The sequence below is a fragment of the Zeugodacus cucurbitae genome, chromosome 3, assembly GCF_028554725.1.
Source record: "Zeugodacus cucurbitae isolate PBARC_wt_2022May chromosome 3, idZeuCucr1.2, whole genome shotgun sequence".
Classification (NCBI taxonomy): domain Eukaryota; kingdom Metazoa; phylum Arthropoda; class Insecta; order Diptera; family Tephritidae; genus Zeugodacus; species Zeugodacus cucurbitae.
The window spans coordinates 13,922,615-13,937,200 of NC_071668.1; the positions used below are offsets into that span (position 1 = coordinate 13,922,615).

General features: G+C 36.5%; 1 protein-coding gene across 3 annotated transcripts in view; it reads right to left on the reverse strand.

Annotated features, from left to right (window-relative positions):
- The window catches only part of LOC105216606 (uncharacterized), a 148,975-nt gene that overhangs the window by 76,979 nt on the left and 57,410 nt on the right, over positions 1–14,586 (reverse strand). The gene's annotated exons all lie outside the window — the stretch shown is intronic.

Below are 14,586 nucleotides of genomic sequence, written 5' to 3' on the forward strand. Positions count from 1 at the left end.
GTCATGTCTGCGCCGTTGTTGTTAATTTACTAATATTAATTTGTATGGGTGTGTGTCCATATAATTTCATAAGGACATACATACACATACATACACATATCTATAAACACACATTTGTGTCCTTTCTTGATTAAATATTTGATTTATAGTCCTCAAATGAAATCGTGTGGACGCGCGCTTTTGTTGCTAAATTATCGAAATACTCACTCAATTTATCAGCGCATATTTCATGCAGACAAGTTATTCATGCACACCGATACACACTCTTGCACACAGCCGCAAATTTCGCCAGCTTATTTAAGCTATGACTGATTAGCTAACCTATATTTATATTAATTCTATTTTGTGCTTAATCAATGCGTCGCTGCAAATTTGCTGATTTTAACTAGATTTAAGGGTATTAAAGGATTCGCGCTTCAAAGGACTGCCAAGAAGCCAATTATAATGAGTTTAGGGATTTCACTGCGCAAAACTTCAATGATTTATTGTGGATTTTATTAACAATTATTTAAGATAAGGGTTGCATTTAGAGGAGTATTAATATCAGTAATTTTGGTAATTTTTTGCGAAACTAAAAAATTTTGGGACTTTTTGAAGCTAAACACTGATTTTGTTGTTGTACTGGTGGCATACCAAAAACAAGCCGACAGCATTCCCCAAATTATTTCCCTCGACTAGTGATAATTTTAGGTTCAAGTCCGTTCCGAAATATACCTTAGTGTATTCGGAACACAAAATCATAAGGTTCTGTAGGGATCATCTAAAGTTCGGCCGGACCTTTGACTATCACATGAGTCAAAAGTAGGCAGAGCTGTCAAAATATCCAAGTGGAGTTATCTATTATTACTAGATTTCCGAGGCCGCTATCATATTGGAGGACATTAAAAGATTACATGCCCAAAACGGAGATGGTTCTTCAAAGACCTACTTCAAATCTTATTCTTCTTCTTGACTGGCGTAGACACCGCTTACGCGGTTATAGCCGAGTCCAAAACAGCGCGCCACATATCCCTCCTTCAGGCAGTTTGGCGCCAATTGGTTATACCAAGCGAAGCCAGGCTCCTCTCCACCTGGTCCTTCCATCGGAGTGGAGGTCTCCCTCTTCCTCGGCTTCCACCACCGGGTACTGCATCGAATACTTTCAGAGCTGGAGCACTTTCATCCATTCGAACAACATGACTTAGCCAGCGTAGCCGCTGTTTTTTTATTCGCTGAACTATGTCAATGTCGTCGTATAAATCGTACAGCTCATCGTTCCATCGTCTGCGGTATTCGCCGTTGCCACGTAAAGTAGGACGGTGCTTCTGCACCGTAAAGTAGGACGGGAATGATGAGAGACTTGTAGAGTTTGGTTTTTGTTCGTCGAGAGAGGACTTTACTTTTCAATTGCCTACTTAGTCCATAGTAGCACCTGTTGGCAAGAGTGATTCTGCGTTGGATTTCCAGGCTGACATTGTTATCGCTGCTAATGCTGGACGAAATTATCTACAACTTCAAAGTTATGTCTGTCAACAGTGACGTGGGAGCCAAGACACGTTTAACGACAAACTTCTAGAATATTAGAGTTATTACATAGAAAACAACATCCCTCAAAGACTTGCCGCATCGCTGAATCAAGAACATTACGGAGTCCTGACTTTGGTTGGTATATATCTCGCTTTTGCTACACGGAAGAGATGTCACGATAATCGGTACCCTTTCAAACACATTAAAGCCGAGCTGTTTCCTTGTTAAATCAGGGAGGACACCTATAGCTAAAGGAAGTCAAGCTCAATAATTTTGTACAACGTGTCCGTGTTTTCTCTTTTTTGTAGCCTCCGGCGGTATGACTTATTCATTTAAATACATCCCTAATCACTTCACATTCTCTTAAAGATCCACACAATTGGAGGACGTATACCCAGACCTGGTTAGTACTTTGCTTCTAACTTAAAATACACGAGGGAGAAAAAATAATTGCTGCACGATATTGAATATATATTGTTGGAGGTAGGAGGTGAGTTAAGCTGCTAGAAAGGACTGTACAACATCCGAATATAGTTGGAAAACCTCATCTCCAATAACCAAATTGTTCTAGAGTTAATCACTAATTCCCACCGAAACTTTATTAAATTCCACGCAATCTATGCAACGTACTTTGCTTCTTCTATTATATTCAAATTTAGGACAATGACACTTCTGAATATCAAATCGATTACGGAAATCTTGTTTTAGACATTTGATGTTTCCCAATGGATCTCTGCGGTCTTGTTACGGGAGTTCTGCAGAAAAAATGTAGTTTGAAGCTTCCTATAAGCTAAAGCTGACAGATTCATAATTTGTCAGTGGGTTTTCACAACATTTTGAAGCCTTAATAACTAAGAGAATAATTCATCTCAATCTATCCTTATCAGACGTTTGAGTCATAAGACTACGAGCTCCAAATTGAGGCTTGGAATTCATCAGTTCCATCGCAGAGCTCAGGGAAAGGTTAGTCGACCAGTTAAACAATTTTTTAAACCAATTTATGTTATTAATTTAATTTTATTTAGTCTCACCATACTAACTCTTCTTTATCTGAATTTTCCAATTTTCTCACACACTTCAAAACGCAATCTAAATCACCTCATTACATTCACTTTGAACCACTGACAATATATTACAACGAACCCTAACATTGGCAACATTTATCTTTTCATTTTAATGCAAAAACTTCGTTTATAAATCTTGAGATCGTTACATAATAGTACGGGCAGGACATGCGTACGCACAAAGTAACTAAGTCCCTTAAATCAACTGAGTTATTACAACACTTAACATGTCACGACATTGTTGCAGTTGAAAGATGCTGAAAGGTAAATGCGGAAACAATGAAATTAAGTATTTTATTGCTGCAGACATTTGGCAACACACCCACAACCGAGACAATGTGGACTCGGACGCGTAATAGGAGTCAAGCGCTGGAGTGGGAGGAGCAACTTAACTCAACAAAGTGTTGTAAATAAATACAATACAATACAATGACCAAAAGGGAAACTACAAAGTAATTGAAAAAATCGTAAAGAAGACTTTTAAGCTGCATACAGGGTGTTGGAAAAGGTTATACTCCTTTTTTATTTGGGTGGAGAAAACTTTTTTTTTATGATTTAATAGACTTTGGGAGTTATTATTTAGGGAGATGAAATGCCAACTTAACAAAACTACTTAGCTGGCGATCGGAATGTCTCTCAGGTTCGGAGGGTTCTGTGCCGAGTTCTGAGAAGTTGTGCACCTGCTAAGCTTAGGTATCTATTTAAGACAATAACCTAAAAATGTTATGTTTCAATTGAAAAAAGTCGCGCCGAAATGAAAAAACCCATATCAGATATAGACCTTAGAGTTCTAACATGGATATTGAAGGGTTGCCAGCAACTAATAGTGCTGCAATGGAAGAAGCAGTAAAAATTAGTAATCACAATCGAGTAATCCACGTTAAAGGCGTCGATTATACAATGAAAATTCACAAGTGTAAAGAGCGATCTGTGTTAAAGTCAGACTCTAGATCCATGGACCTAATATGGACAAAACTAAATGAACGAAAATGGTCTCCTTAATATCACAATAGAATGTTTGGTAATCAACAAATGAGAGTTTCTTTCATATATTATTGATGCTGTGGCAAAAGAAAGACTTTTAGTAAGTATTAGGAAATCTTTACATAAACAATATTTATAATAGAGTTGCTACCGATAGAGAAAATTCAAACTGTACACAATATTATAAAATTATACCAGAATCTAATGCTCAAAGCAAAATATAAAAAATTTTAAATTATTTAAATTAAACATATTTTGAAATAGTGTTGCCACCCAATGAAAATTTTAAAACAGGACAAAATATTACAAATAATGGACAAAACTAATTAGTTAAAAAACAAACATTTAGGAAAGGATACGATTTTTTATTTTTTTGTGGAGCAGAGTTGCCACCTGAAAAAATTTGAAACTGAAAGTTTTATAAAAGTGATACAAACAGGTGTTAATAAGGTGTTTATTAAATAGTTCCGAAAAGTCTTCAAATATTTTATGTGAGCAAAATTGCCAAGTGTTGCCATCTATATAAAAAGTAATACTTTTTAAAACTTAACGAAATAGTGCTAAGCATTGAAAAACTAATTAGCTAAAGAAAACACACAGGAAAGTATTTTGGGAGACTAGAAGTAAAATTTTTGGAACAGAGTTGCCACCTATCGAATAATAAAAAATGGAACCTTTACAAAATTGATACAAAATGTATACAAACATGTGATATGTGATAATTACTCCGAAAAATCGTATTTTATGTGAGTTAATTTTGACAAGACTTGCCACCTCTCGAGAAAGTAACACTTTTTACAACTTTTCGAAATAGTACAAATCATGGACAAAACTTATCAAGAAAACATTGGGGAAAGTATTTTGGGAGAATAAAATTAAATTGTTTGGACCAAAGTTGCCACCTATTGAATAATTGAAATTAGAAACTTTACAAACTTGATCTAAACAAAAATCGTTTAAGAAATCTCTCCGCAAAATCGTCCAATATTTTATGTGAGCTGATTTTGACAAGAGTTGCCACCTATAGTGAAAGTAAGACTTTTTAAAACTTTACGAAATAGTACAAATCATTGAATAAAACTAATCAGCTAAAGAATACATTGAGGATAGTAGACTACAATTAAAATATTTGGAACAGAGTTGCCACCTAACGAAGAATCAAAAATGGAAATTTTAAAAAATTGATCTAAACTTAAAGTGTTTAAGAAATCGTTTCGAAAAATCGGCTAGCATTTTATGAGATTTATTTTTCGGTAAGAGTTACCACCTGTAGTGATAGAAAACTTATGGAAAATATAGATATATATATATGTAAATATATATTATATATTGATATTGGCTCTTGAGTATATTTTAAATGTCATCAGCCGTCTCAGTAATGATTGGGAACTTGGCAGATTGTTTAGTATTTTCATAACCTCAAAAAAAAAAATTCTTCGAAAAACTCGACCGTAAATTTACTTTTTGGCGCAGCAGAGATTAATTATATTTTTGTAAGACACCCTGTATTATTTTCTACGCCTAAGCTTTTATGTATTATTTATAAAAACAACGTCACACATAACCTTCAAAAACAAAAATCATGAATATTTAAATATACCCATATTATATTGCATATAGTTGTGTGTGTAATTTGAGATGAATAGTCTGAACGATTGCTGCATTGACCGTCACACCATTTATTTTATAAAATCGTAAATTTACACAAAAACACCTGCAGAACCAACAGACACACACACAAAAGCATATAAACTACAGCGAAATATTTACAAACTCAGACAATAACAATATAAATAAACAACAAACAAAATAAAATAAAATTTATTTTATAAATAACTATTATCTTGCGCCCTCGAGTGAATTTACACCAACACAAACACACACACATACAAAGGCATACAAATATACAAAGGCATACTTATTAAATATTTTAACTGAGTGGCAACGCAAAAAAGTACAGCTAACCAACTCAACTCGCTCTCGACAAATAATAGCAACAAACAAATAAGCAAATAAACAAACAAACAGCGGCTTAGCAACCAATGAGCCAATGAAGTCAACAACTACTTGCCACCAGACCATCTCCATATGTATGTGTGTGTGTGTGTATATGTCTGTTCATGGAAGTTTATATTTATGTATTTATTTATTTATTTGCCTGATTTGCGCTGCTGCTGTTGTGGGTCAGCCACTCAACCACTCACCACTCGAGCGTTCAGTCAGCGAAGCGGCAACGTTGACTGTCAGCTTTCACAGCTCACACACACAACACACAGTGCAGTACTCGGCTTTGGCGTCCATTCGCGCGTCACCAGTCAACAACAAACTAACTAACTGTAACTGAGTTAATAGCGTGAATGGTTTAGCCAGTCAAAATAAATTACTTGCAACATTGATGGCAGCAACAACAGTAAATAAGCTAGCAGAGAACCCACGAAAAGCAAATACAAAATTTTGGGTAAACAACAACAATTTTTTGCAAATACAACAGTATTTATTTAAGATTTAACAAAAAGTAAACAACGGTGTTTTTTGGAATTTGGTATTGGCAGTCAAAAGTTTTTCTTAAACCATTTGTTGTTGCACGAACAACGAAAGTTTTCATTTAAATTTGATTAGATTAGGTTTGTGATGGGTGTTGGCGGATGGGTTGGTTGTTGACTTAGGGTTGGTTGATATGAACTAAAGGCGTAAGGTAAAAATCTTCCGCATATTTCCTATTTTTCATCTAATACCAACAATAAGACACCACGTCTTCGGATCTTACTCGACGCTCCAGCCTATATAGCAACTTTCCCCACAGTTTGAAGAGAAAAACTCTTTTTATTCACTCCACTTCAAGTCCAGTACTCCAGGCATCGCTACCTGTAGAGTGAGGTCTACAATCTATCAGCAACAGTTCGCGTTTTCACGGGATCTGAAACAATGTAAGTGGTACGTAGCTCGGGACGAACTTCGATCCGACCAAGGTCTGTCAACTCGGCATTATTACAAAACAATTTTTTGAGATATTTACAGCATATTATATAACTTTTTGTAATGCTGTCCGAAGTGTTTTATAATAAGTTCATAAATGAAAGGTTTATCGAATGAAAGCACAGTGGTCGTTCTCAAGCGTTGGTCGTTCTCTGTAACATCGTTATGCCGAATTTTCGGAAAAGATCTTGGCCTACATTCTTACTAGATCAAATTGCAGCAAGAAATATCTTTTGGGCTGAGCAATAACTTGAAAATTATCCTGATTTTCAACGAAAAATCATCTTCAGCGATGAGACTCATGTCTGGTGTCATGGCTTCGACAATAAGCAAAATATGCATAGTCCATGAGACACCATTGCATCTCGAAAAATTCCGGTTTGGTGCGGTTTTTGGGCCTGGCGTCGTCATTGGGCCGTAATTCTTCCGTGATGATCAAGACCGGCACATTACTGTGAATGGGAGTCGAACGTGAAATTGCAGTCGATTCAGTCGATTTATGCTTGAAAACGGTCTAGAATTGGTCAATGGTCGGCCAACTCGGCAGCATTCTAGCTAATTTTATGTGGATTAATTTCTAGCAATCCTGTTCTACTTCCTTCATAGTGCTGACCGATGTGTTTTATATAATAATAAGTTCTTTAGTAAAATGTTTTTCGAATAAAAAGTCTAAAACTAGCAAATATACCAAAACCGATTCCATCTTATTATCTTTTCTGAAACATTGTGCTTGATATCGTGAAAACTCGAGTCACGATATCGTCTAATCACGCATATCAGGAAACTTCGCCAGGCTTCTTTGAAAGAAATATGATACCGACTATTTGTCTAGCTCAGGCGTATGACGAAGAGGTGAGGAAATAAATAAGTAAAGTCACTGTGGAACAACACAATTGAAAATGTGCTTTTGAGGTTTCGAGAGGAGCTCTTAACTACACATTTCAGACTCCCAACTTATGAAATACGAACTAAAACTACGATAGAAATCTCTTTCGAAAATATAATACAGAGAGCAATCCACTTAGATCGTGCAAAACTCAATAAGGCATGTGACGTACTTCACACACGTGCTTTCGATCTTTAATACAACCGACACTCCAATTTTTGGTCAGTTTCGTCGAGTTTGGGCTTTGTTTTGTCAAAAACACTGCTTTCTTTCCGCTAAACCCTAGCAAAACAAGTCTAAGACTGGTCCACCCTGAAATTTGGGGATCTCGATAACTGCTTTCTGAAAATACGCGTTATTCCATGAAGTTCTGTGATCGTCTACATAGACAGCTTGTGGTTTGCTGAACTTATTTCAAAGATTTAGCAAACCATGACTATTTTACCTCATACAACCGGGAATGGCTCTGTAATACTTAATCGGAATGGAATGATGAAACCACCCTTTAAATGCGCTGAAACTCATAATAATCTACTTATCCTATATGAGCCCTTGGATATAGAGTACTAAAGGACATTAGATATGGGACTATTTAACTGAAGAAGCAACGATCACTAGGCTGTGAGAGGATATTGGAACTACTTTTTGCAGTGCATCTACAAATAATCAATGAAGAGCTCAAGGAAGTAGAAAATGTTGGACCTAGCCCACCTAGGACTCCTAAGCAAGAAGCAAGAAGTTATATAACACAGTAAGGTTTCATCTACATACATTGGGCTTATTGCTTCTGGTACTCTGCGAAGAGAAACTTGAGTTCGATCTAACTTGAGTTCAAAACTTTCGCCAAAATTTGGAGCTAATCTTGGCTATACAAAACCCGCCAAAGAAATACATTGCCTCTGTTGACGCAAATCCCTTTTTACACTACTCACAAGTGCTGGGGATGGATGAGTTACATCGAGGTATCAGAGGTTGCTTTATAAATCTCCCCTTAAGCCAATCTCACTCACCTGCAGACATCCTTTTTTAAGCAAAAACTTAACGACTTAAGCAACACAGCGCACGCAGAAACTTAAAACAAAGTAGATATTTATTATATAAACAAAGTAAGGCGATAAAAGACTCTCGAAATCTCGAAACTTTCCATCACCGAATTTATACGAAACACCACTTCATTTACCGTTACAATACGGTTGGTTGCAACGGGGTATAAAAGTGCGCTAAAAACCGTAAAATAAACTATTAAGCACAATAAAGGTGTATATTTATGCAAGTGTGTGTATGTGGGATAACACAACAGCTTGCAACAATGGCTGACATGTGCAACGAAAATCAAATAGAGCAACTATTAACTGACGCATGTTGCATGCTGCTGTTGCAATATACTTAAGGACACAACATCAAAATAATGGCAAAGAATATAAAGAGTGCACCAGTAAATTTGCTTTAGTGTGGAGTAATGCAATTTTAGCTTTTAGTAACAACAACAGCACGTTGTTGCAACAAGCTGTGGCATAATCAATGCTGATGTGTTTTATGTTCAGCGCGAGCGAGAGAGAGAGAGAGTGAAGTAGTAGTGTTGCATGCAACAAAGCGCAATGTGGATGGTGTTGTACAACAACAATTGCAACAAAAACATTACAACAACAATTGCAGCACTTACACATATGCATAACGGCTGTTGCTGTCGCTGTCGCTGCCACTGCCACATTTAATTGGATTGCAATTTAGTTGATACAACGGACCGAACAACCAGCCAACAAGGCAGCTAACGGGAAAGTCAGAAAAATATCTAGAAAATTTAAAAAAATGTGGGAAAAAAATAAAAAATGTGAAAAGAGCAAAGTTTATGCCACACGACGTTCGACAGGCTGCACATATGTGCCACAAGTTGTTGCTGCCTGCCACATGCAATGTTGAAGGGCCTCATCGTCGGCGTCATCAACAGCACGCGGCGGCTGCATCATCATCAACGCAACCATTAAATGTGCGGCAATGTTGCACTAAGTGATCGGCAGCACCACCCAGCCACGCGCCCTTGCCACATGCTGTGGCAAGTTTTTGCGTAAAAATATTTGTATTCCTTGTTGTTGTTGTTGTAGTTGCCAGGCAGGCAGCGAAACTGGGTCAACTTGAATTTAATGCTGGCGGATGGGTGCAACAAAGCGTGGCGCAACCGAAAATTCTGCTATCACTGCAAAAATGCACGCACACACATGCTGCCTGCTTGCCACCTTCAAACTTTCAAGTTTTTACGTTTTTCCTTAAAATTTTTTATTTTTTTTTTATTTTTTTTTATATTTTTTTTATCATTTTTGCCTCTGTGTTTTGCTTTGGCCGCTCTTTGTTATCGTTTGTGGCATGCTTCGATTTAACCCTTTCAACTCAGGCGTGCATGCACACACACTACAACAACTGCACACGCCTCCTCCTTTTCGTAAGTTTGAATGCTTAAGTATGTGTGGCAACCTGTGTTTGTATGTGTGTGGCATGCCGCTTAGTAGCTTTAATGTAGTGCACCACATTGTGTCCTTTGTGCACTCGCTAGTATGTTAGAAAAGCAAAGTAGAAAAAAGAAAATAAAATAAAAATGTGCAAAAACAACACATGCAACTTGGGGCAACAAAAAATTTTCGCATAAAAACTTCAACCGAAAATTGTGGCAAAAAAAGTGTGGCAAAGTCAGTCGTGCAAAGGAAGTGTGTTGTCGTGCTCACGCGTATGCGGCAGCTGCAGTCAGGCATTGCAGTTTGGCAGTGGCCTGACTTAATACAGGGTGTTTAGCGGATAATGAAATCAAAAATATTAAAAATAATGATTTTTCGAGGCACTTAGGTGAATTACTACATTAAACGGCTTTGCTCAATCATCTCTCATAATTATACCAAAACTTGGATAGTTGCGCATCGAACAAATAACTGGTATAAATGTATTAAACTGGTATAAATGCATTAAACTGGCATAATCAAATATCGATAGCAAAGCAAAGAATTATATCACATTAGTGAGCCAGGAATATATTCTCCTTTTTTGATTTCAACAAGATAACGTTGTTGTTGCTCAAGACAGCCTTGACGGTCAATATAATTTAATCTAGTGTTCACTGGAAACAAATGGTATAAACACTATAGTAACAAGTAAGGAAGGGCTAAGTTCGGGTGTAACCGAACATTTTATACTCTCGCAATTTATTTATTTAACTTTATTTATATTATATAATACACAATTTGACCCACATATTCGTTATATATGTTATATAAAGTCCATTGAAAGTTGGAAACCCTAATATTAGGTTAGAAGCACCGAGGTCCTAATGTTCGATATATGGGGCCTTGAAAACCTATGGTCCGATTTCGGTGATTTTTAGAATGGGGCTGCCACACTATAAACAGAGTATTTGTGCAAATTTCTGCACCGATATCTTCACTAGTACTTACTTTATATATTGTAAAGTAAACGATTCAGATTGTGTTCAAAGTTCTGGTATATGGGAAGTAGGCGTGGTTGTGAAGCGATTTGGCCTATTTTCACAACATATCATTGGGGTGTAAGGAAACTGTTACAAACCAAATTTCATTGAAATCGGTCGAGTAGTTCCTGAGATATGGTTTTTGACCCATAAGTGGGCGACGCCACGCCCATTTTACATTTTGTAAAAAAATCTGAGTGCAGCTTCCATCTGCCATTTCTTATGTGAAATTTAGTTTTTCTGACGTTTTTCGTTAGTGAGTTAACCCACTTTTAGTAATTTTCAACCTAACTTTTGTATGGGAATTGGGCGTGGTTATGATCCGATTTCTTTCATTTTTGGACTGCATTAGGAAGTGGCTAAAAAAAAAGACGGCAGAAAGTTTAGTTTATATAGCTCTATTGGTTTGCGAGATATGTACAAAAAACTTAGTAGGGGGCGGGGCCACGCCCACTCCCCAAAAAAATTACATCCAAATATGCCCCTTCATAGTGCGATCCTTCTTACCAAATTTTATTTCAATAGCTTTATTTATGGCTTAGTTATGGCACTTTATGTGTTTTCGGTTTTCGCCATTTTCTGGTCGTGGCAGTGGTCCGATTTTGCTTATTTTCGAAAGCAACCTTCCTATGGTGCTAAGAAATAAGTGTGCCAAGTTTCATCAAGATATCTTAATATCTCAAGTTACAGCTTGCACAGAACTCCACTCTTCACCCTGATCACTTTGGAATATATAACCCTATATCTAACTCGTTTAGCTTTGGGTGTTACAAACAACCGTTATGTGAACAAAACTATAATACTCTCTATAGCAACATTTGTTGCGAGAGTATAAAAAGGCGCAATTTAAGGTCAGTTTGGTATAATACCAAGTCAGCACGATTCTGAAAGAGCTGAAACCTGGACATAGTCCAAAAGATAACCTTCTCAAATCTCATGTTAGAATTAAACTCTTTCAGGCTCCTACCGGTTTCAGAGGGGATGAAGGGGCCTTACTTTGTGAGTCAAATAGATAATTGAATCCATTTCCTCAAAAACTCGTGTACAATTCGATGTTTTTTACAATTAAGACACCTAATACTGCTATGTATTGTTATTGTAAAGAATTTGTAGATTTCAAAACAGTGGAGAACTGAAAATATTTGGAGAAAATTCAAAATTCTAGAAAATTTACAGATATTAAATAATTTTCAAAATCGGGAAAAGTTTAAAATCGTAGAGAACTAAAATTGGAGAGTTTGAAAAATTGTAGAGAATTGAAAAAAATATATTTCAAAGCAATTGAAAGACTTTTAGAGATTTAAAAAATTATGGTGTTTTGAAAATTACAGAGAACTAAAAGAATTGGAGAGTTTTGAAAATTGTAGAGAATTGAAAAACAAATTATTCCAAAGCTAATTTTAAAGGCTTTTAGAGATTTAACAAAATGATGGTGTTTTGAAAATTGTAGTGAACTAAAAAAATTGGAGAGTTTGAAAAATTGTAGAGAATTGAAATAAATTCACATTCCGAGACATTTACTACTTGTAGATATTTTAAATAATATTATGAGTATGCGGTTATTCAATAATTATAATTAATACAATATATGAAATGAGAGCACCCTGTTTAACTAATTTTGCTTGGCATGTACTCATGCACTTATGGAAGATGTAAGTGCACAAAAGTGTCGCATAGCTTTTGTCGCAATGTTGCCAATAGATTGATGAGCGTCCATTAAATGTGACAAACACCAGGCGATGCCCAAATATGTGGCACACAAACACATATGATAAATATGTGTACTTAAATATTGGGTAAAGGCGGCATATTGTAAATGTAGTGGCAACCCTGCAGGAAAATGTTAATATACATGCATAAGTAAAAGTCCAACTTTGTGTTGCATGCCAAGCATCAAACTACAACAAACACACACTCATTCCCAAAGTGTTTATGTACATTAGCAGTCAAAGGGCACACAGAGTATGACTGAAGAAATTCAGGGAGTGCAACGACATGCAAAATTAAAAATCAAAAAACAAAATTTGCAAAAATTTACAACAACAAAAGTGGAAAAATCAACACAAGGAAAGCAGCAAAACACAAAGTGGAGAGGCTAACACTTAGGGAGGCATATGAGTATGTATGCGTGTGGTTAAAAGTGAAAGTAGCACACTACCACAGGCACACACGCAACACACTCTAGTATATATGTATAAGTAATGAGTGTGTGCTTGAAAAATGGCGCAAAAGTCCTTAATGTCGAAACCTAAATGCACTCCAGAAAATTGCTAGTTTCATATAAACTAACAACAACAAGAACACAGTGCGTATAAAATTAAAATGAAATCAGTAAATTAAAGGGAACTAAAAATATTAAGGTTGTACTAAGGACGGTCGCAAAAGAATCTTGGATTCGCACATTTTCCTTGAGCTCTGCTCCTCAGTTAAATTTAAACCCCCAAGAGTAAGAAAATACCTTATTGGAGTGGTAGAACCGCTTAGTATTATGCGGATTATGCCAGTATACTACATGTATACCATTTGTACCGTACAGCTTTGTTTTAGCTAATTTAGAAAATTATGAACCGATCTTATTAAATTCGAGAAATGAAATATATCGGAAAGATTGGACGAATCTTATGAGCTTTTGGCGCACTATCACAAATGGAAGATACAGTACTGACTCTATCAAAACAGCTCACTTATTCCCAGATAAATGGGGTGGATAGTTAACAGGAGCGTCGGAGACTCTTTTTTCAGTACACGTAGACCAGAGAAATGTAAGAACTACATATTTTTGACAGCCTTTGAATTAGAGTTACCACATATCAGAAGTAGTTTATTGTTGAGTTTAAACTTCGTTCCTTTTATAAAAATCGAAAATGTATCCGTTCTGAAAGATCTGTCGTGTATATTATATAAAAATACTCGATTTGGGCATGCAGACATCTTCTCTTCAATACCCAATATAAATTGCCAAATAAAATAATACAATTCAAGTAAGATTCCGTTGATGCAAACTAAGGTTTTCTTAATAATATCCAGGCATTGAAATCTCAATTCATGCATTTTTGACAGTCTTTGGAGGCAACACCCCATCCTCACTATGTTCCTCATAGTTCCCACTATGAACATTTTACTTAGAAGATTTCTACAATAAGAATCTAAGCAGAAGGATCTGGAGAAAAAGCGAGGCTAAAATTAAAAGACGAAAAAAAAGAAAACGATTTTGTAGCTAAATTCGGATCCATAATAACTACTTTTCTGGATGTATATATGTATGTATGTATGTATGTAATTGGCGTTGAACCGTTTAGCCGGTTATAGCCGAATCGATGAGAGCGCGCCATTCCTCTCTTTCCTTCGCTGTTCGGCGCCAGTTGGAAATTCCAAGTGTAACCAGGTCGCTCTCCACCTGGTCCCTCCAACGGAGTTGAGGCCTTCCCCTTCCTCGGCTTCCTCCGGCGGGTACTGCATCGAACACTTTCAGAGCTGGAGTGTTTTCGTCCATTCGGACAACATGACCTAGCCAGCGTAGCCACTGTCTTTTTATTTACTGTACTATGTCAATGTCGTCGTATAACTCGTACAGCCTATCGTTCCATCGTCTGCCAATGTTCTGAGGACCATAAATCTTGCGCAAATTTTCCTCTCAAAAACTCCTAGTGTCGTCTCATCTGATGTTGACATCGTCCAATCTTCTGCACCATAAAGCAGGA